Genomic DNA, 21,722 nt, shown 5'->3' with positions numbered 1-21,722 from the left:
CCAGATGGGTTTGATGCCTATCTGAACTTTGTCATTATCTTCGAAGTCTCCAGGTGTAACCTCTGACCCTTCTCCTAGGCATTTCTTTGCCGACAAACCTGAAATCCCAGTTGTCAGCTACCTGACCCAGGCTGCTTTCAGTTCCGATTCCTTAGCTTTCTGGTGAGACAGTAAAACCTAGGTCCATTTTGCTGTTTTCTGTTGAGAAGGGCACGGTGCCATTTTCCAACAATTTGGCATTCTCAGCAAGTTCTGTTTTGTAATCACCCAGCCTAACATTCTGGAAAACAGATTTGGTCATTTCTTGCTTAAAAAGCAACTCTACAAAGTGCTTGCCACAATTACCTCAAGCAGCTCTGTGGCGGTTTCACAGTTATGGCAATCATTAGGAATGTTCATTATTTCGTTCTTTATCTTACTTGTGTTTAGTCAGACATTAAATACACATGGCGCTCTGAAAGTGCAGCTCTTTGTGCACTGTGTGACCCCATACCTGGACCTTTAATCAGGCTGTGGGAGTGCGCTTGTATCGTGCTTCCTGAGATGAAGAATAGGGCTCTGTAAGAGAAAGTGACTCAGGATCAAAGATTAATAATCACCCTTTCGTTGTTGCTTTTGCCATTTGTCCATTTCAGAATAAAAGGCTTAGGATTCAAGGGGAGGGAAGGCAGAATTTCAGGCAGTGATTTATTCCTTACTGTATTTTTAGATTTGTTTAAGTATTTTAGTCAAAAAGCTAGAGGTTGCTCGAATAGGAACCGTGGGATGTCTGCGCGCAGCTGGCTCCGAGGGAGCAGTCCATTTGCAGCAGAAACGTTCTTGCTCCTAAAGGCAGGTCCAGAGCTGAACTTTTGCAAAGGTCTGAGGTGGGCTTTGGTTCAGATTTCTCACCAGTTATTATTTGGTATCGCAGCAGCAACGGGCCCCTGCTGAGATCAGAGCTTCCTTTTGCAAAGTAGTTCATATAAATTAAGAGACAGATTCACAATATGAAGAAAAAGGGCAGAACAAGAGTGCAAGAAAGGAAACATTATTTTCCTTTGTATATTTGTAAGATGACAACTGAGTCTGAAAGTTCATGAAATATTTGGGAACTGAACTCGGATGTCCCCAGGCCAGCGTTCAATCATAAGATATCTTTCCTGTGTTTTGTATATTTACTGCATGGTTGGGATGAGAGTAGAGCAAAATAAACTCTGGAGCTACTTTGCGTGTGTTTGGCAGCTCTTTCACGAGCTTCCTTCGATACGTGCTTCTCTTTACCCTTGGTCCCGGTTCCCATACACTGGAATTTCACTGCTGCAAAATTTCAGTGCTGCAGTAACAAAGATGTTCTGAAAAATGACAAGTGACAGGTAAAGCAAAGGTCCCTGCCTGGCCTTTCTCCCTGCCAGAATCTGCCATTTTTGTCTGCAAGTAAAACAGAAACCTGAGGGGTTTTGTTAAACTTTGCTTTCTGCTGTGTTAGAGTAGTTCTTAGAGAGTAATTTTGGCTGTTAACTTTGTGGAATATAGTCCTGCATTGGATATTGCTAGTTTTCATGCTTTATTATGTATTTCATACCCTTCTCCCCCCTCGCCCCTCTTCTTTCTTAGTGGCACTGAGTCATGTGATCAGGCCAGGCTGCCAGATTTTGTCTGAAAATGAAATGCTTCCAGTTCTCACCAGGGTGGCTAGAGACCCGAGAGCATGAACCCAGGGCCCGGAAAACAGAACGCCCAGAAAACAAAGAATCCCAGGTATTTATATTTTTAATCAAAAGATTTCTTAAATTATTATTGTTGCTTGTAGGGACTGACCCAAGTTTGAATATGCAGGGTTGGTACTACTGCATTGTATATCCCATCTCAAAGCAATGCCCAAAATACAGTGACGTGCACCGGGCTGTGACACCTTCATTTCATGATGACACTGGGGGCATTGGGCTTTGCCAGCAAATGCCCTTGACATGAAGTTCTCCACCACGGGGCCCCAATCTCCTCTAGCAGCTTGTCCTTCATGCAAGCCCAGGCAGGTGGGAGGAGGAGCAGGAGAGATGGTAGGAGCAGCCTGGCTGTGGTATCTTTACTCCCCTGTGCACAACTGCTACAGCCGAACTGCAAATTGGATCAGCTGTAGGGGGTGAAACTTTGGCTAGACCAGAGCACGGTGTTTGTATAACAGCGAAGGAAAGCTGTGAAGGAGTGTGCTCAGGGAGCAGATGCAGGCTGTGTGTCTTGCCAAGGCAGTGGAAATATCTTTTTTTCCTAGATGTCTTTTTAGTCGAGTAATAAAGGCAACCTCAGGCAAATGGGTTCTGTTTCCATTCATCTAACATACATATTTTAAGACTTACTCTTGTGGGAAGTTTTACCTGCCTTAATAATGTCTCTTTTATTGTTGTCTTTGTCTTCTGTGTCCCCTGCCACTGAGCGCGGCGTGCCAGGATAATGGGAATTGGGGCACGGATCACATCACAGATATCAGTGGGAATTATGTTCACGCATCACAGGGAAAACTTCACAATGTTAGAAACAAAGATATTCTTGATCTCCAGTACATAAAAGATGCATTGTATTTAATTTATGTGGTCATCGCGCGTTGTTCTCACATCCTCACAGTATCAGTGAGGGATAAACTCTTCTTTCAAATTTACCAGACTAAAACCACGGTAGCTGTGCTGAAAGTGTACAAAACTTGACCTAGAAAACCTGCTAGTGTTGTGTCTCCATCAGCGCAGTATATAATGTGAATGCCGTATACTACAAGAGCTATAGGGTAACCGCCTTGCAACAGGGGAACTTTGCTTAGAAAAGCTTTAGAAAATACTAGTTTTTTCTCCCGCTGTGTAAGAGTTTCCCAGGGGCTAGCATCAGAATATACTGAATGCATCTCATGTAGGCCAGCAGGTAAACTGACTTAATTTCAGTAGATTGGCTTGGATAAGCAAGAACAGCAGGCAGTATCCTTTGCTAACCTTGGAACTGATTAGTATGGAAACGATGTATTCATCTCAGAAGGTGCCTGGTGACCCCAAATGAATTCACACCATCACCATTAAGTAGAAATGTGGACTGAGCTGCGTCCTATGATTGAAGCAAGGAAGAATCATGGGCTGGTGTTTGTAAAGGACAAAATATTTGCTGTGGGTGGACAAAAGGGCTTAGGTGGCCTTGATAATGTAGAATATTACGATATCAAGATGATATCTACATTAAGTAAGATCTGGGAGAGACATTTTGGGGTAGTCACAGGTAGGCTTACTCAGACATACCATTGATTGTCCCTCTAGTTTTACATACATTCACCAAACCCAGACTTTGTATGACCTCTTCCTCTGACGTGGCGACACAGTCTCTGCAATTAGAGAACGTGATGATGACATCTTCTGAACAGGACACCTCAGCAAGCCCTGCCCCCTTCGCCAGGGCTTTCAAGGAGATGCAGTCTGCCTGCCTGCCTTCTGCAGTGTTTGCTGGAGGAGCCAGCCATGTTCCAGTCCTGCTAATGTCTTTTTAAATGTGATGCACTAAGCTTTGAAAGGTAGAAGACTCAGCACTGCACAGGTGGAAGACTATAGCAGAAGGAGAGCTGGGGACTTCGTACTGGGCACCATCAGGACAGATACCCCAGAGCAGTCTTCTCCCAGGCCCAGGTGCCAGCACTCTTTGGCCGCTTGTAGACACAGACGAGTCAGACCTATATAATGAGCTCTAGTGGCATGTTCACGTTGAGTTCTGCAGAGGGATGAACTTTGATGGGCTCCTAAAGTGATGGTAAAGGTCCACATGTGAAACAGGTACACCGGCAACTTGCGCTGTTGCCTAGACAGCTTGTTTCACTGAGAGGGAGGATGTTTTTCTGATGACAACAGGAGCTCTGTATCACCAGTAGATCTGCATGCACACTAGAAGTGTTTTGCTGTGGCCGTTTCCTGGATGAGCGAAGTGGTTTGTTGCACCGAAAGCCTTGAACCTCCTTGTCTCACAGCACGCAGTATTTTATTTTTCCAGCAACTTTTTTTACGAGTATGTCTGCACAGCAGCCATCAGCTGCCTGGCGCTGATCTCACCTCTGCCTTTCTCAGTCAGAGGAGTCTCTTGTCTGCATCAAATCTGCTTCACAAGGCAAAACTACTGCTTGGTCATGGCAAGGAGTTTGCAGACTGTGGCTGAGAACAGACCTGTGCCTTTGACTAGGACACTAGCTCCTGGGTAGTTAAAGCCCACGATAAAAAGCTGTTGGCTAGTGGTGATGTACATTAGTGAGACTGCACCGTAAGCTTTAGCTTCACTGCACACCGCTACTTTATATTATTCTGTTTCCATAAGGCCCGGTGGTGCAATAAATCCACATTCTTTAGTCATCTGATCTGCACGCCAAGTTTTTTCACATAAAGTCCATTTTCCATTGGCTCGTTAGAAGCTGCACTTCAAAACCTACTTGTTATAGGGAAAGAGGGTGTAAAAATTAGAACTAGTAGAAAGTCAGGCATTCTGGGCTCTGCTCTATAAGGATCAGTGTGTTCCTTTAAAAACAGATATTGTGAACTCTGGGCATAGGAAACTGGGAAAAACGCCAGTACAGGATAGAATGAAGATTAATGTGGGCAGCTCCTAGGCAAGTTTTCCACATTTCCTTTACAGGATGTCAATATGCTAAGATTATTTATGAATTTATTTAGGATATTATTATAAAGGTTGCCAATAAAGACTCTCCTTCTTAACATAAACTGTAGCAGCGCTTATGTTTCAGCGTGAGGCTTCTCCTGCACAGAGCTGCTACTGTGCTGAGCGGTGTTCATGTGAAGAGAATACATTTCTGCAGGGATTATGCTGAAATTGCCCAACTTGTTTCCCTTCAGGCTTAAGCAAGATTTAAATTTTGGCTTGTGGATGTGAAAAATAAACACATCGATTTGCTGAATTGCTTCCTGTTCCCAGGAAACATTTTCAAATAAAGATGAAATTCTTTTAACACTCTTTTGCTCGCACTCCTAAATTTAGGGGTGAGCTCCTATGAACAGAGACAAATCTGCCACATTACGATAAATATTAGCACCTCACATGTACCATGTCCCAGTTTTCCACAGATGCTCCAGTTTTTCCATTGTAGCCAATTATGTTTGAAATGAGCGATTTGTCCCAGTTTCACTAAAATAACACATTACATTTATGAAGTGCCTATTATCTCCAGTTCTTCCTGCATTTTACAAATGACAAAAATATCTCTTAATACTTGTGCAAGCTGGTGGGAGATGGAGGTGGCAATTGGAAATAGAATTACAAAGGCAGTAATACCGATAAGAAAAAACAAAGCATGGTACTTGGAACTGTTAGAATTAATGAAAAAGTTTGAATCTACTTGCACTTTATAGTGTCTGAGATCAAATACTGAGTCAACGTCTAGAAGAGCAGAAAATGTTAAGATTCTTTCTTTACATTTCTGTCACAAATACCTTTGATTTCAGGACAAAACACCCAATGAGTGTTGCCAGGATTCCCTGTGGATTTCTATTACGTCTCCTAGTAAAAATCCATTGTTCTAATGCTTCTGAACTATGGGATTTCTTCACTTTTGGTCGATTTTATCAGCTTAATAAGAAAGCTACTGTTCTCTCTTTATTTGGCAGACTCTGTCTGCCAAACGAAAGTTCCTCACAAATTAATTAAAGATTATTTCCTGCTTTGCCTGGCATTCCTCAGTAATAATGCCATTTTTTTCAGAATTCATGCATGACCTTCTCAGTGAAGCTCTGTTGTGCAAAAAAAAAAACCCAAAGCTTGTCGTAAGTGTATCTTTGCCTCAGTGCTATTCAACACAACACAGTTCCATTTCTTACTTTCTTTATTCATTGGTGGGACAGGATTATGCTTAATCCCCTCAACAGCCTCATATTTGTGATGTGCTGGCATCTTTCCTATGTATTATGCTCTGTCAGTTATTGCAGAGGCTATTAGAGAGATGTGTATAGGACGTTTCAAATTGTTGAGCTGGCAAATGTTTACTCCAAGTGGCTTTTGATTCTTAGGGAAATTCCAAGAGGATTTGAATTGGTCCTTTGCTGTTTGCTTTGCATGTTAATTTTTTGTCATTTTTTTTGGCAGGGGTATGCTAAATATTTATGTCAATGAAACTGTTAGATGAAAAATGCCACCAAATGCAAATCAAAGTGTTTTACAAAGCAATTTTAGTAAAGCCCAAACAAACTTCACAAATAATCCACAGTGTAACCATTCTTTTATAGCTGAATTTCTCTCCTACCCACATAGGAACAGTGTTATCCCACTTCAGAGACACTAGCAATTGTAGGTGGCCGTAGTGCAGCTATGAAAGTTGCACCTAATTCTTTTCAACTTGAGATTTGAAATTTTGGCAGAAATGACAGGGCAAGTTGCAGAAAGGCAGCAAGGAGGTGAGTTCCCTTTTCAGTGGAAACAGCAGAAATATTACTTGTTCACAGTGGGTAACTTCTCCCCACCTTGCAGAATTTCCCAAGTCTCCAAGCAGGTTTTTAGGATGTGGGAAACCATTGCTTCTCAGAATGAATGCACTATTCTCTTCCCTCTTCCACCTCCAGGGCTGTGGAATACAGTTAGAGCTCAGCAAATATTGTGCAGCTCTTCCCTGGGAATCTGCCAGATCCCGTTTCCTACAAAGGTTGGGTTCATGTTATACCCTCTGCTGCACAATCTGCATATTGCTCCTTGGCTCACAGGTTCTGCACTGTTCTGTGTCTACCCCTGGGTCCCGAGAGCCACCAAAACCTGGGTGAAGTGGACTTCCACCAAATGGGTTTTGGTTTGAAGAACTGGAGGTAGAAGGAAGGGAAGTCAGTCAAAAGAGTCAGCCAGAGCATTGGCCTTACATACACCCAGGAGGCTGCATTTGCTTCTGAATGGTAACTCACATTTTAGGTAAGTTACTTTCCGTCTCTTTTCTTGCTTTTTGTCTAGCTTGTCTTTTTAAAGGCATATACTCTTCCAAATAGGAATGATCTCAGCACGTTTTCATGGCACATTGTCAGTGGCACCTTGGTTACAGTTAAGGTGTCTGGTTACTGTAGTACCACAAGCAATAGCCTGCTCAGTCTCCCTGCTGCTAGGAATTGCTAATCCTGAAAAGATTATCTTCCTTCTCTCTCTTTTTCCAAGGTTGCTATGTATCTTGGAAATGGAGTGGGGAAGGACAAGGGTTGCTTTTTAAATCTTTTCCATTTTGTCTTTCTTGCTCTGTAATATGTTCTTATTCTCCGTGGCAAAGGAGCCATTATGTGGCAGTGACCGCCCTGGCTCTGCTGGATCATGCACTTCTCTCCGGGAGCTTCAGCAATCCAGCCACGGCAGCCGCGTAGGAGCACGTGTGTTGGCTAATGTATAACTAACCTCTTTCTGCTGTTGTTCTTTCTGAGGTTCAGCTCTTTTTCTGCAGGACTTTCGTGCTTTCATTTTCTTTTTTACTTTGAAATCTAGGACCTCTTGGATCATTGCATCCAGCCTACTGCTATCACAGGTACAAAGCATTCAGTCTCTTTCCTAAACCTGCCAAGTTCTGACTTAAAACCAGTTACAATTACTCCCACTGGAATGCTGTTATAAAACCAGCATATCTCACATTTGTGGGTATTATTAGTTTGCGCTGGTGCAGCCAGGATAGAAGAGGGCCATACTGAAGACACACCATGTGACAGAGGGATGTTCTTCTGCTGGGTTTATTTCCCTGCTGGGTTCCTGAAAGCCATAAAGTCAGCCAACAAAGTGTTCTGTAATATTACCGATGTAGACATATAGGAAAAGATGCAGAATTTTTTTCACATTCTTTAGCTGACATGCTGTGTCATCAAAGCTTTGTAGAATGGACCGAGCCTTATCTGCAGGTAACAATTGTACCATTTTGCAACTGTATTGTTTTTGGAGGCTTCTTCAAAGTATAGATCAAGTCTGAAGGCAGGATTTACTTCAGGTCAGCTAAGGGGATAAGGCAGGAGAGAATTTAGGTCACTGGCAGGTGGAAAGAGAAATATTTGAGTGCCTCAGGTCACCTGCAAGGACTGAGAAATGCCACACAAGGGGCCTGGGGAAAGAACAGCAGGTTTTGTCACTTGCAGGTAAAGTAGAGATGCTTCTTAGCCCTCAGATCTTTTCCCCATTGCTATGCTGCTGGCATGGGCACGCTGACCAAATGGGAAGGGTAACAAGTTGCAACTGTGCCCTTGGCTTGCCTCAGCTGTAGATTGTGTTGCAGTCATAACCAGATCCTCCTTGGTCGTGTGCCTCTGCTCTTGGTAAAAACAATACATCTGTTTTTTTAGACTGTCTTAAATAATTTGACATGCTCCCACAGGAGGAGGATACCACTTCACCAAGTGAGCTGCTGTACAGATTTAGTTACATTGATATTTCTTTATGTGAACAAAGACTTGGTAGATACTTAAGCTTAAAATTTTCTAGAAAACATTGACTGGCCTTTGGTATGCACCTGAATTTTCTTGTTCCTTGAAGAAGCCTTTCAAAGCTCATCGCTTCAGGGAATGGGAAAGCAGGAAGCTGATCAACAAGAGTTTTCTGACATTGATTTGCTGCCATTTAGATGACAGCTACTTTCACTGAGAGACTCTCCTGCAACAGCTCAAAAGCAGGTGCTAGGAGTGGTGTTCCTGCTTAGGCAAATGTGAAAACAAGAGAACTTTCAAATTGTAGAACAAATTCAGGACATGTAAAACTAGAAAAATTCAAAGAATTTTGAAAATCTGCCTGAATCCTCCTCCTTTTAGGGAGGAGCTGCATTTGCCATCCTGCCCCCCCCCCCCCTTCTTGTCTGAAAGCACTTTCCTCGCTTTTCACTATGTACCTGCCCTTTGCTCTAGAATATGAGGCACCCCTTGTGAGACATGATTACAGGTATTTGCACTTGTTGTGCCAACATATATCACATTGAGCGCTAGGGACAGCTAAGCTTGTGTCTCAATTTGAGGAAACTGCATCTTTAAAGTCACCCACAAGAATGAACCCTGGATACAGAACCCACAGCACATGCTGGTACCAGAAAAAGCCTTCAATCACCAGAGGTGCTAGGCGTGCCCAAAATAACGAGGAATTTAACGGAGTAATTTTTAAGGCATGCGAAATAGGTGTGAAGTTCCAAAATTCCTCCCCCATGCACTTGATACCTCTGCCAGCCATGACCAATGTTTTGAAAGACGCATGGCACTGATTTTCTTGTGGGAGAACAGAAATAAGTCACTGAGTCCTTTCCTATACTGGGAGACAATTCAGACTGTGAGCCCCTGATGCTATTGGCACGTGTGTGCACACCTTGTGTTACCTGGGTGAACGTCCTCGTTGACTTCAAAGGCTGAATCTATGTAAAGTTAAGCATGCACTATAGCGTTCTCCAGGACTGGACGTAATTTTGGTTCTCCTAACTCTAGAAAGACTAATCGTGCTGTCTGTACAGCAGATGAGATAAACTACACATCGACTTGTTGAAGTCAGGATGAAAAGAAAAAGAACTTCAGGGAAACTCGGGCTTTTATTATTTCCCCCCCTCCAGCACTGACTAGTGTTGAATTGGTTAACTCCCTGTGGTTTGATCGCTCTGTGAACTCAGGTCAGTAATGTGGTTAATTAATATTACTTAGAAGGGTTTGAGACTTATTAATATTACTTGGAAGGGTGGAACGTGCTGTGTGTTACATGCTACTGCAACTAGTAATACTAAACACATGTATTCTGAACAGGTTCCCGACAAACCGTTGCCTTGCATTTAAACAGATAGATCGGTCACATCTTTGTGTCTCTGCCTATCCATCTCACCACTCTGATGTTCTCCACAGAGTTTCTGCAGGCTTCCAAAATATTTTAAAAGATGAGATTTTAATGCAAATTCCCAATCCCCAAGGAATTAAAGTGAAGGTGGTAGTTATTTTTTAATTCACAACTCATTTGTCTAGAATACTTTGAATTCATGATTTTCTGTAAAATGTCACACATGCTTTAATATGCATTTGCAGTGTAATTGAACATTAAGTATTCACAAGAAATTGTGTGTTTGTCACAGCTGTGGTAAAGCAGCAACGATACAGCTGAGAACCGTATTGGGCTGTTACAGTAATTTATCCTGGGTATTTGGAATGCTGGAGTATATTGGTTCTCTGGATGCATGGCTTTTATTCTGGACTGATGCAAAATCAATTACAATTCCTGATGTTGTATGCACAGCTGTTTTCCCTTGAGGAAAAAGAGAATCCCACTGGGGCAAAAACTTAAAAAGAACACTGAAAGGTCAGGGAATTGGCACTTGTGTTTGCAAGAACCTGAATAACTTCACAAGCAGAACAGGAATCCAAACCTTAAATGGTCCAATTGCAAAAACCAGTAACTCCAAGAGGAAATCATTAGACATGACCTTTTTGCAAACAGGAATTAATAAAATGTAATCTTAGGCTACAACACATTTTAATTAACTTAATGCCTCTTTCTGATAGATGCTAGTTTCTATAAATATTATCTGCATATACAGTACTGCTAAGGAAACTGGTATAATCTGAAACTCCTGTCATGGTTCTCCTGGGCAAGTTTTTTGCTATTTCTTACTTTTCCTTCCTCACAGAATGCAGGCTCCACACTGACCCCTGGTTATTAGATTATATTTTAGCCAAACTAGTTACTATACCTAGCTAATGAGGAAAAATGACTTGGCTTTTCAATAACAAGAATGTAACAATAATTTGTATCCCTCTCTGCCCGTGAGGCTGCCATGAACCATTGACAGCTTTATTTTTTTTGCTACATTGGCATTGATGCATGTAATATAAACTGCACCCTCTCCCTTGTCCAAAGATGCAGTGGAGGCCACGTATGAGGAAAGGAAGAGCCACTGTAGAAACAGCCACCATTTACAGGTGTGGGAGAGATCAACTAAGGGGCAGAAAGGTGTAAAATGTTAAAAGCCAAGGTTTTGCCTTTCCTGACTTCTCATTTATTGTAGGCAGCAAGATGTAGAAATAAGGCGGGCAACAGTTAGTTAACACGGGAAGCAGGACTACTTAATTCCACAGTCTTTAGTGTGCCTGACATTCCTCTTTTCATACTAAAACCTGGTCTTATAACGTCTTGGATTTTCTCTAGAATTAGTGGAATTTTCACCATCACTAATGTTGCATCAGGTTTTATCATTAGTGATAATGCAACTATCACAGTGCAAAGGATGAAAAAAAATCAGAGTTTAAGCAAATGACCATTTTGGAAATCTTTTTTTTTTCCCCCGGATAGACATTTAACTAGTTAAAGAAGCATACAGCGTCTTTAACGGATGCAGTGGTCTTGCAACAACGGGCAAGAGAATCACATCACCAAGCAGAGAGCACATGGCAACATGAGATCATCTTGTTTGCTGCTTCTGCTTATAGAAGTCCGTTGTGTGTCATTTTAGAAATCTGTATTTCAGAAAAGTAATCTTCCAAGGAGAAACATGGCCATGCAGGGAACAACAGGTGACTTCAACAGGGTGCCAGTGTGGTAGAGATGGGCTGAAAGAGCTCAACACTCCTGGCATTCCAGCACCCTCTCCTTGATGTTAGTGATAATGATAAAAGTGCTTGAAATCACAGAACACAGAGATCTTGTCCATAAGGTGTCATAAGGATATAGGACACAGGGATAAGGACCATGTCAGTAAGAGAGCTTTCATTTTTCAGAAGTGAAAAAAAGCTGTTTCCAAAGGGAGTGCTATTACTACTTAGTCTTATTTATTTGTTCTTTGAGATGTTCTTTGAGATGTCACACAGGATCGCCCCATATGGGGAAAATAAGGGTGAAATGGGGTGAAAATAAGAGAAGAGACAAAGTTACACAACTTTTCCTTTCTCTCTGCACTTCAGAGTGGATTCAGAGGGAAGGAAGCACACTTAGCCTTTCAACTGGATAGGACATTAACAGGGGGCTTTCCTAACTGGTGAAGTAATACACCCTTCAAATGCACATGTTGATGAGCTTTAGTGGCTTTTTTGAACCAGTAATCTACACTACTTCATTCATTGTAAATGGCATAATGTTTTGCATTTAGAGTGTGCATTTCAGCCAGAGCTTTACAAATACTCATTAAGCCCCGAAACACTGCTCTGGAATAGATGAATAAATTATATGGGGAAAGTAATCATTAGAAACAGTGTTGTTTTGTCGAATGGTGTACAGTTTTCATGTAACCAAGGACTTAAGTGCAGCAAGTCCTTGACACCTATTTTCACTTTCCTATATGAATATTCATTTAGCTTAAGTTAACATTTCATCCCCAGATCTTATCGGAATTAAAATTCACCCTCCTCTAATGGAAACTGTGCTGTTTCACTGCTACGCACAATGGCTGGCATCAAATAAAATTGTTCTTTGTTCCAAAACTATGGTTAGAATTCAGTGGTTAATCAGATGCTGATAGCAAACACTCACGGTTTCCTTTATATCCATGTGATGATACAAAAGACAATTGAGAAGTGGCTAAAGTAAGGTTCACGATTCACTCTTGATATTCCAGGCACATTGGGCTCTGTCAATATACCAATATATCGCTTGTCATTATATGTTGCCCTACTTTGAGTTGTGTTTCTTTCCCCTAGAGCAGAACAGTTGTGCACTGAATTCTATTATAGTCACATCTTAAATATGCGTATCTTACATATATCTATATATATTACACTTGGCTAGTACTACATTTTGTTCTTAAAATCCCTCTGGAATGTTAAAAACAAAAGAAAGGATGCTTCCAGGGACATATGGTGGATTATTAAACAGTTTCTTCTAAAAATCCAGCCTGAATCTCATCCACTTTGTTAATCTCCAGATGTTTCTCATTACATTAGCATCAGCTTAAATGAAACAAGTTTAGTCAGGGTGCTCATATTAATAAAAAAAATAGCCATAATAGTATCATTTTGGTAATTTTCTCAGTGAAGCTAATATTCGAATGGCTGGACTTGTAGGTGCACTTGCAGGTCTTATTACATTGGAACTTAGATGTTCACAGAACCAAGGGTAAAAGCCTGCAATATCCTAACTCATCTTGTAAGTGCTTTATGAACTGTATGTACAATACCTATTTATCTTCATCTTGATTTATTTATAAGAAACAATCTTAGAAAAGTAAATTTTCTCAAAACAACTACCATTGAAAATTGCAAAGCTGATTTCCCATGTACCGAACTAATTCTGTTCCAGAGTGTATATGACAATACATCAATACCATCAGCTGTTTTTTCAGCACTCCAGAAGGACGAACATGACAAAAAGTGGATTTTTTCATGTGATTTTATCTGATTTGCTTTAGCAGCAACAACCCTAAAAGCAGGGTTAATTGGAATAATGACCTTTGATTGAGACATTTCTTGGGAAACTCACCAGAAAGTGGAGAGAATGGCCAGAAGTGAAAATGCTAGCTCATTATCAATCTCTGGAAATGCCTCAGGCCACCACTGCTACTACTACAGCAAAGCTGCATCCTCCACTAGGGAATTAGCACATTCCCTCCAGGTTTGCATATAATGGAAGTAGTTGTGATAATTTCTCAAAAAAGTCTTTGTTTTCACCATGCTTTTGCCAAACCTGAGCCAGAAATGTGTCATTTAAGGAGTCATTTATGTATTTAAAAAATGAGTATACTGCTTTTGCACTGTTGCCATGGGACAGCTATAGCAGGAAATGAGCAAAACACCCACATAATTATTGTTGACAGAATACAGTTCCAATTTTATCAAGTGTAACCCCTATGTGATATGTTGTTAAGGCAGTCATCAACATCTCAGTGAATGAAATACTGATTTGAGAAATATGCAGTGCCCAAAAGAAACATAGAAAGGATATGCTTGAAAAACAGAATGTGAAAGGCATCTCCTTGATTGAGATGATATGGGAGTAATTATCGGTAAGTCTCTGAAGAACAATTAGAGTTGTTTTTTATTAAATTTTCACATTATGATTCACATTGAAACTGAATGAATCAATATTTAAATCCAGATTACAGTGATCTAATAAGGTATTGAGAAAGATGATACTTTACAAAACAGTCTGTGGAAAAACTATAGAGGGCTGAGAAAAAGCCATAGATTTATCATTTTCAAACTGCCTTGCTTTTGTTCCTTTTTTGTATTTAATCTACTTAGCTACTATTTAAATTAGGTTTCAGAGGGCTCTGTAATTAGGAAGTGGGATATAATTCATCATTTGTAAAGACTGAATCCATTAGGTATCTAAACAATAAAACTTATTTACAACAGTGTTTTTAACAGCCTTAGAGAGTTTTAACCATTAATCAATAACAATGGAGAGATGTCAATGTATAAAACTGAATCAGGTATAATATTCCAGTCTGATAAATATCAGGCTATAACTTGCTGAAATACATAATTCTCTTTCCTTAATTGCAGGGTTCCTTACTTCACTGATTAAAAGGAAATCTATTTCAGGTGCGCTTTATTGTGAGTAGTAACAAATCTATTTAAAAGATACATGGAATAGCCCTACTCCCTCAAGAAAGGAAGTCTCAAATAAGAATATAATTTTTTGAAAGGTAATACTGCAGTAAATGAAGGTTTCATTTCCTTTAATTTATATTAAATAATGAAACTCACTAGACATCTTTTTTGTAAGAATCGTGTCTGTATCGCTTATCCATTTCAACATGCATATATTAAAAAGCAGGAATGAAAAGGTGTGACACATGTATAAGTGCATTAATTTACTGAACAATGTTTTGCACCCTGCTGCTCACCTTTTTAGTGGTAAAGTAAGCTGAGGCACCGAGTCTTATTGTGGTATTTTCTGTGGAAGTCCACCTACACAGGCTCTAGAGGAATGAAGAACAGATGAGGGTTAAAAAAAGCATCTTTTCTTTAATACCTTGATTCAGTCCAGTCAGATTCAAGAGCTTGTCTCAAGAACTTGCAGAAGGTTCTTCTTTTTGTATCTGTAAGTTACTTATGCTATTATTAGAAATTGCTCTCCAGGTTTGTGCAATTGTGAGCTGGGTTGCCAGCATCAGCACGTGGCCTTGCTACTTTGGGATCTGAACAGATGTCTTTAGACAGCACAGCACCGTGCTGGGGAAAATGTCCTCTCTCAAACCTTTGCTAACCTCCCAAACTGCTCCTAGGACTCCCTGGGGATGCGCACCCCAGCAGTTCCCACAGAGCAGCCTGAGGCGGGAGCTGCATTACAGGAGCCTGGTGTGTGTGCCCAGCAGGCAGGGAGGCTCAGCTGTAATCTTCCTTCCCAGGGCTGGCTCCCATCCCTGGGAATCCACCTGCCTGCCCGGGATTTGGGGATTGCGGGTGGAGGATGGTGCAGCCAGGCAGCAATGCTAGCCTCAGACCTGTGAGAAGCCTTTGGGCAGTGCTGCCCGAAGGCCAATTTGTAACACCAAAGTAACAGCCACACATCTGCATCCCATCCATCTTTTTGAGGAATAGGAGTAACTATTCAGCCCCATTACATCTGAGATTGAACTGACTTGCACACTGAGAGGCACTGGTCATGCTGATGGTTTACTGCAGGAAGGGAAGATTACTAAGAGAACAAGACAATAAAAAGGGAACATTAATTTCACAGCCCGCAAGGATCCTATGGCTGAACTCATATCAGAAGTTAAGGCAGAACTGGTATAGTGACAATTTCACTTATCCTGAATTTGTAACTTACAGATTTATTTTTTCTTTTTCTGGGAGAGCAATGATCTTTTCTTTCTACTTTTGTTGTATGTGATTATTTATTTATTTTCCTCCTTAAACCAGGCAAAGAAAGTTTTATTTCTGTGTCACCCTGTTTTGGGCCAGGGGGAGATTCAATTAGGTGAGGATATGCAGGAGGATATTTATGGAAGCCTGCAATATTTGGGGATGAGTGGGAAAGATTAATGATATTGCGTAGATATTTTTTTTCTTTTTTGTTTAAAGTATGCTTTTCTGTTACTATAGCTACTGGCCGTGTCATGCTCACATACAGATGCTTTATCATGTTGTCTTTAGAAACTGACTGATTGCTGTTGCAAAGCATCCAAACCAGTAGCGGAGGGGATGCAGATGTATAGCAGGAGATTGGAAAACCATGGAAGGACCTGAGTCCAGCATAGGAAGAGGCAAAAACAGATGTGGAGGACTGGAAAGAAGGCACACTTGCTAGGGTTGTAGCAGAAAGCAGGAAGAAACAGGAAAGAAGTAGGATACTGAAAACCTACTCTGAGGTATGTACACTTCATGTTACCAAAAAAATTGAGGAGCCTGGTTAACCCTCAGTTATCTCCTTCTGGAGACAAGCAGATAACCAAAATCTTTGCCTCTTCTGCATAGGAGTCTTTGAAAGAAGAACTGGGAGACCACAGTGCAAAGAGGTTGCTCTGCCTGGCACAAGCTTATTTAGGAAGAGGGCTGAAACCTCGGTGAGTTATAAGCCTGCTGAGAAAATCACATCTCTGAAAAGACAGGGCAGAAGATGCTAAAATTTAATCTTGGCTGGCTTTTTGTGTGGGGATTGTTATTAAGGGGACTCCAGGGTGAAGTTTTGGGCTTTGCAAAGCCAACAAGGTACAAACTTCAGGAGGAGCCTGGATAGCGAACTCAGGGGTCTTTAATTTCTTTAGAAAAAATGACTACGTGAAGATTATTGGGAATATGTGACATTCTGTTTGCCCTGAGTGCAGTATGTAGTTGCAAAAAAAAAGGCAAATACAGTAATGGCAGTTGCCAGAGGTGCTGGAAAAGGGTAATACCAGTCATGGGCTATTACACAGGACAGTGCACTCAACACTGGGGAAAAAAGCTTTGATGGGAATACAGAAGTGAGACATCTCATGTTGGGGAAAGGAGTAAAGTGCATAATCTGTGAGGAAACCTCAGAGAATTCAACAGTTTGATTTAAAAATTTAATGCTTTTAAAATTTTAAAAATTTTAAAGGTCAGAGATGTCAATCTTGCCATTTGTCCCGTTTCTTAAAAAAGCATCTCCTCTTCATATTCAGGTGCCCATGGCTATGGGGTGACAGCGAGCCCGTTTGTGTTCATAAACATGGGACTGACTTCAAGTGTCTGCCTTAAAACAAACCAAATGTTGATAGTCACAGGTACATAAATGTTGAAGAATTGAAGAAACAATGAGGGTTTCTCGGTGATGCCAGGCCTACAGTGTCCTTGGCCAAAAAAGTAGGATAAAGACCTTCAGCTGTTCATTATAAAAATCTTAGTTAAATTTCTGGAAATGATCCTGTAAGTAATTCTGGCACATAATTGGTTTTTTTGTATTTCTCCCTTCTACAAATAACTTGAACGCCATGCAGCCATTTAACTCTTGTGTTTAGAATGTTTAGAATGATGAAATGTGTAATGATAAAATTATAACTATTTGTTATTTAGTTTAATTATTGATTACCAAATATGTCTTAGGATAAGGATTCTAGGTGTTAGGTAAGTAAATCATTGGGACTTTGTGAAATGCGAAAAAGAGAAGCAGCGATAGGACTGTGTTAAATATAGTAATCATAAAAGCTTGTGTGACAGAAAATTGTAAAATGATGTAGTCATTAGGAAATGTATTCATACATTTTTGCTTTTGCATGCATTTTTGTGCATTTCGGGGACAAGCTTGACTTGATTCCTGAAATATAAATCTGTAGGGCAATAGGATATTCAGGTGAGAGAGGTAATTGCATATATTCAGATATTAGCATCTAAAAGGTAAATCAGTAGGGTATCTTTAAAAAAGAAGGAGATTTATAAGGAAAATAAAATTGTTTTGAAGATATCTTCCAGCTTACACAAAAGGTACTTTCAGCATAAACACATTTTTAAATATTGACAGTAGTTTGGAAAAGAAAAGCTTTTAACTAAAGATAATTACCATTTTTCTTACTCCTAGAAGAGTTCAGCATGTTTTGGAAGGAGAAGTCTGGATTTGTTATGCAGCACGAGCGTTGCCTTCTCAATGTCATTTTCCCATCTGTCTTGCTCAGCAGTGTTAACAGTCTCAGCTGATCCGTGTGTGCACTCATCAGTCAGATCATACTGCATAGTGATACATTTAGCCTGAAAACTATTCTTGTACAATGTCTGCCATGCTCCATATCTTCCTCAAAGGAACTGTGGATACAATTTGAACTTGTTTATATTCTTTCCAGTGGCCAGGAAAATGAATAATTCCTTTTTCCGTATTTGGAATTCCCTCAACAATAGATTTACCATTATTTAATCCTTCTTACTTTATGAGCTATATTTATCTCTGTACTCATAGAATTCTGTTGCCTGACACTAGATCCATGGAAATTTAGGGAAACGTCTCAATCTATTGCAAGAGAAATAGGCTTTAGAAATCTTATTTCGTCTAAACTTTGCCATTACTTTCCCCACAGCATAAATAGCCCTGTGCACAAAATGCAAGATACGTTTCATTTCATGTCAGTGCTTATTAATTAAAAGATAAACCACAATCTCTTGTGACAATACCTTTCCTGTTCTATTCCAGGTTTATTTGGCATTGCAAGCAGTATGTATTAATACTGTCCTGGAAAGTACTTAGGCTGGAAATGGGTCCGGTCTTGCAGATGGGTTGCCTAACTTTTGTACGTATCTTCTGACTCCTGCCACCGTTCTTTGTGTCTAGCTCTCCTGATTTCTGAGGACTGTGTGGTTCAACTGAAAACATTCCAGATCAGGAACGAGCATGTGCTCTATATTTAGTCATGTCATCAGCAGCACCATTGTGCAAATTGCTTATCTTTCTTAACTACAGCAAGGATTGTCCTTCCTCCTCCTGTACGTAACAGACATCTTTACATTCAAATGGTTGCGACATACTCTTTCTGTGAGCTAGACAGCCATTTGATAATAGTGCCTTTTAGTAGGTATCAGGTGATGACAATTTTTGACGTCCACCTATTTCCAAAAATCTCAACATTTTGAAATAGCTTCTGTTTCCATAGAAATGTAGGCTGAAGGGGACTGTGAGAGATCATCTGTTCATAGCTCCTGCTCTGAGACAAAATAAGTACACTTAGAATCTCCCTGACAGAAGTTTTGTCTGGGCCAACCTTTAGAAATTGGTGAAGGGAATACCACGACATTCCTACTTAAGTCTCTTTTACCACTACTTACCTTTTGGAAAATTTCTGTGTAGTATCTATGTTCAAATTTATCTTCGCATAAATCAAGCTGATTTCTTTTCACCCTGAAATGGATGAACATGGCATAAAATTGATTGGTATGTATTAAAAACTATAAACTATATTTTAATTTTGAAAGAATACAACAAGATCTTTTTGTTATCTTCTTTGCTTTGCCCACCCAGTAAGGTCATATTTGTTCTTTCTTTTCCTTGAATATTTTAAATTTGTCCTCTTTTTGTTGTAAACAATTTTTGGACCTCAAAGTTAAAAAAAACCCCACAAATCAAAATCCTTCTGCATGTTTGCTCTATTTCTTTGTAGTGTTCCTTTATTGTACAGCATGACATAGGCTCTAGCTGCGCATGGCCATTTTTTGTTTTTCAGGTTACTGAAGAATCCTGTTGATGTCACTATTTTTGTTCTGCACTGAGATACTGGCATTAGGTAATCAATTACATACATTATCTTCTTTTCTTTAAAATTCCTTTTGAAGAGAAGCTACCCAGAAGTGTCCTACTAAATGTCTGAAGTCTACCATTTTTGTGGGTTCAAACTTGCAGCAAGTTTGGGGACCACAGCATGTCTCCTTGAGCTACCCAGGGACAAAGGAATTTATTATTCTTACTGTGCTATTTTTGGAATCATTAATAGTGTTCTCTTGAGATGGCTTTTTCCCTGGAAGTTCAACAGTGAAAGTTGTTTTCCCTAATTTGAACAAATACAGCATGTCTAGTCCTTGGTGAAGTTCCTCCATTGTCTGAAGAAGTGTTGCAGTTTTGGAGAAATGGCATCTGAATTTTTCCTGGAATGTGAATTTGCCTAATTTCTCCAAGATCTCTTTCATATTTCCCCTATTGTCCGATTAACATATTCTTCTACTTGTAAGAATCAGTGTTTTGATTTCTCATCTCTTAAGCACTTGCTACATGGGAATCTCACTGCACAATCTTGAAGAACTGTTCGGTTGCACAACCTATGTTTGAATGTAATCAGAAAAAGAATTGGGCAAACTGATCCCAAATTGTCTCATGAATTAATCTGTCTCACCGTAAAACCTTTTGTGATTTTAATTCTCAGCTGTTCTGAGCATAGCTGGTAAATCGTGCTAAAAGGCATATTACAGATTTTGCATTATGGCTTATGAGCATTCTTAACCAGGATTTAATAATTTAGGTTCGTTGCTCCTCAAACACTCTGCCTGCCTGGCCTCACACCTTTTGTAGGCAGTGCTTGTCCTTTAAAAAATGTACAGGCCACAACGAAAAAGTTGTAACTAGCAGGTTTTTCTATGCATTGTATCTCACTGCAGTTAAGTTTCCTGAAACAGCAGCAGCTTTTGACCTTTAAGACCATCAAATTCAATTTTATTCAATTCTCAGAAAAACAGGGAATAGATCATTAGAGTACACAGCAGCCTGAAATCCAGCTGTGATTCTGTAACCTCCTAGACACTGAATCTAGTTGTGACTGATGGAAATTGTACCTTAATATTTTTGTTGGAAATTCTTATATAATATCTTCAGTATTATTTCCAGATTCCTACTCCATGTTTTGTTGAAAAGTTATAGTATACAGATGTAAATGTGCAGGGAAACATGCAGACCAGAATGGGGCAAGGGATGGTGGTGTGTGCAATAAAAGTACAAAAAAAGGAAATGAGAAGATTTGGGTGTTGGCACTGACAGGGTGAGGCTGGGTTGTAAGGGTGAGGGCTGAAAAGAAAGGGATGAGGTAGAAAGGATGTTCATATTCAGTTGTTTGATTTTATTCTGGAAATAGCGAAGTGTAGATACAGATTTTGGCATACTTTAAAATATATCACTGTTCTCCCAAGGCAGAAGAAACTTAACGAAGTCATCCAAAAAAGTGCTCCCAGGGGATGCAGACAGAGCAAGTAATGCTAGCAATGCATTTATACACAGCTGCCAAACGTGGGTTCAAACTTGCAGTATCCAGGGACCTCAGCACGTCTCCTTGAATTACCCAGTTATCAACAAAGGGAGCCTTAAATCTCCTAGCTTTTATTAGACCCTTAATCTTGTTGAATAGCATATTTCACTTTCTGTAGCCAAGTGCCTGATACTGTGGCCTGAAACTCCTAACTTAACCCCAGATGGCTTCTTCCAGATACTGCCTTCAGAGAGCAATGAATGACGTCTAGTAGAAAATAAAAGTGGATGAGATCAGCCAGGGAGGACTGGAACCAGAGCTCAAGCACCAGCTGTATGCAGGGAAAAAAAAAAAGTATCAGAAGATACTGGTAATCTTACTAATGAATGATGTCTGGAGGCATTCTTCCATCAGGGCTGTAAATCACAAACCTACCTCTTGATGAGGCAAATGTAAGTCAGCTTGTAAACCTTTATGAATTTAAAGTTTTCATCTTGATCTTACTTTGAGAAGTCTGCAAGTTACTGTAATACACCATGCTTTTTCAATAATGCATTTATCCAAAATTAATAGATGTACGTGATAATGTGCTAATGCTGCAGGCACATGAGGCATTAAGTCAAGATTGGTCACATGACAAGGGTGATCAAGTGAAATGGAGCTTCCAACTTGAAGTAATGAAAGTATTTTCACCACAAGAACATGGCAAGGAGTT

At 40.1% G+C, this 21,722-nt stretch overlaps 1 long non-coding RNA gene across 3 annotated transcripts; it reads left to right on the top strand.

Annotated features, from left to right (window-relative positions):
• Nucleotides 1-1,606: 1,606 nt before the first annotated feature.
• On the top strand, nt 1,607-21,335 carry LOC130155697 (uncharacterized). Of its 3 annotated transcripts, none has more exons than XR_008824197.1 (5): nt 1,607-1,740; nt 6,699-9,589; nt 15,993-16,207; nt 16,314-16,402; nt 16,982-17,857. It is a non-coding gene; the product is annotated as an uncharacterized LOC130155697 (long non-coding RNA). The 3 variants fall into 3 exon arrangements; XR_008824198.1 differs by lacking the exon at nt 1,607-1,740 and adding an exon at nt 19,502-21,335 and having other exon boundaries at nt 4,413-9,589; nt 16,982-18,574; XR_008824196.1 differs by lacking the exon at nt 1,607-1,740 and having other exon boundaries at nt 4,413-6,897.
• The last annotated feature ends 387 nt before the right edge of the window (nt 21,336-21,722 follow it).

This window comes from Falco biarmicus, chromosome 10 (genome assembly GCF_023638135.1).
Source record: "Falco biarmicus isolate bFalBia1 chromosome 10, bFalBia1.pri, whole genome shotgun sequence".
Classification (NCBI taxonomy): Eukaryota; Metazoa; Chordata; class Aves; order Falconiformes; family Falconidae; genus Falco; species Falco biarmicus.
The sequence above is the reverse complement of the archived record's forward strand: the minus strand, read 5'-3'. Positions and strand labels throughout refer to the sequence as shown.